Source organism: Helianthus annuus, chromosome 17, assembly GCF_002127325.2.
Source record: "Helianthus annuus cultivar XRQ/B chromosome 17, HanXRQr2.0-SUNRISE, whole genome shotgun sequence".
NCBI classification, from domain to species: Eukaryota; Viridiplantae; Streptophyta; class Magnoliopsida; order Asterales; family Asteraceae; genus Helianthus; species Helianthus annuus.
This window is the reverse complement of record NC_035449.2, coordinates 170,388,013-170,390,427: the sequence shown is the minus strand read 5'-3', so window position 1 is coordinate 170,390,427 and position 2,415 is coordinate 170,388,013.

Genomic DNA, 2,415 nt, shown 5'->3' with positions numbered 1-2,415 from the left:
AAATAGTAAAGTCTAAAAATAGCAAACTTCAATATTGATTATGGAAATAATAAAGTCTAAAAGTAATACATGTAGTAATTGAGCTAATTTACATACATATAATATCCAGTTGAACATCCAAATTTCCTCTTGCTGCTCTACTGTATCACTTATCGATATCATATACCTTTATTAAAACACTTGATTTTCATTCAAGTATAAGTCGTCGTATCACTTTACGTTTCAATTACAAATACAAATTATTTTGATGTATCTGTAACAGTTCGAGTATATGATATCATATGATTTAAATAAAATGGAATGACAAAATTGCAAGACTTGTGCATATTAGATGCTCCTCAGCTAATTAGTGGTTTTATATGTGTATAGCAAAGAATGTTTAACAAGTAATAACAAATATCTATCCATAAATTTCATACAAAACAGTTAATATACAAAATTAATATATCATTTTGTTGATATTAATAAGTTTTAAAAGTTTATCTAATAATTGAATCCCAAATATCTAATGACTAGGTTATAACCCCGTGTATTACACGGGGTTGAATAAATAAATTTTATATACTAAATAATAAAACAATATATCTTTAAAAACCTCATTTATTATACGTGTTGAATAAATATAATTTTATATGTTAAATAATAAAAAGTTATATCTATAAGAACCGTTTGATGAGATTTTTTTTTTTTTAAATTTCACAAGTAAAGGGCCCGAAATGTAATTTCTTTTTAAACTCTAACTTTATAAAAGTAAAAATTACATGTAAAACAAATTGTAGAATTATACATAGGCCTATTATAGTATCTTTAACTTCCGTTTTGACGAATTATACTTATATGCTCTGGAGTATTACAGTGATATGCCCATTTTTAACATATTTATCCTTTTTCCTTATTGATAAGAAACATGTGAATATCACATTCTAAGTATTCTTAGTTTCATGTTTACTTCCTCTGTTTCCTCTTATCCCCCTCCATTATATTTTGTAAATAGAATATCATCATGTGCTAATTTTACAAATTTATGAAACCGAATATAATCATGTCCTAGGTAGTCTTAGTATTATTGGAATTTCCATTTGATTCATGGTTTCTGTTAGTTACTTCGAATTTCCTTGTTTATTTTCTATCTGAGGTATGCGTGTATCCCAAAAACGTGAAAGGTTGAAACCGGTAACCACTTCATTTAGCTGCAATGTGATGACAGTTTAAACCCATTTAGCTTTTTTTAGTTTATGATCTACCCAACTGTAATATGAGTTCAGCTAATATGTTCAGTTTAATTTATTTCATTACGTACATGTCGGTACATAAAAGGTTTTGTTGAAGGGCATATAGTGATGGGTACTGGTCGATACATCTTAGTTTTATATCTATTTATGAGCATTACATGGTGGATGTGAGTAACGGTGTGAGTGGTAGTTGATAGTTTGTTTTGAAGGTTGTAGACAGAGAAAGCAGAGGGTAATGGTTTTAGGTTTAAAAAGAAATTACATTTCAGGCCCTGTACCTGTGAAATTAAAAAAAAAAAAAACCTCATCAAACGATTGTTTCTAACCCAGTTAGGCATTTGGATAAAAATGGCAAAACGTTACAAACGTGGGGGGCTATTTGGTACAAAAAAATCATTTTGGACGAAAATGGCAAACATGCCCAAACCTGAGGGACGATTTTGACAATTAACTCTAATAATTATTCATAAGATATTAAACTAATAATATTTAGTAGGAGGATTATCTATAATATAAGATATTAAACTAAATAATATTTAGTAGAAGGGTTATATATAATTAATTAGAAGAGATTATTAAACTAATATTACAATTATCTTTAAGAGATGACCTAATATGATGACAAGTGTCTCAAAAGTGGTTTCTTTTATTATATAGTATAGATTAGAGAAAAAAAATACTTCCAACTCAATAAGTATGCATATGGTTGCATATCACAATCAAATTGAATTTAATCAGTTAGGCAAACCATTTTGTATATCATTTTGTATCGGCCAAAAGAAGAGTCTCAAGAAACATAGCTACTGTACATTCAATAATGGCAGCCATCTCCCACCTGTAACATGTGATTTGATGTGATACATAGTTATATCATATATGGTCGTAAAAGACAATTAAGTATTTAATGGAAGTGTTGATTAGCTGCAAGGAGCCAAGGATAGTTGTTCGTAGGCGAAAACCTAAATTATGAAAGACAAAGACAGAAATTATTCAAAATTTTGCAATAAATGCGTTGATTTGTCAAGTGTGAATACTTTGTTTCTTTCATCGACTTTTCCACTTAAGACTACAAGAATTGATAACTAATCAAGGGGGCTAATGATACAAAATGCACATGCTTTGTCTTCAAGACTCGTTCAACAATTTGGGTTGTCGTTTGCAAGTAAACTTGGGCTGTTATTTT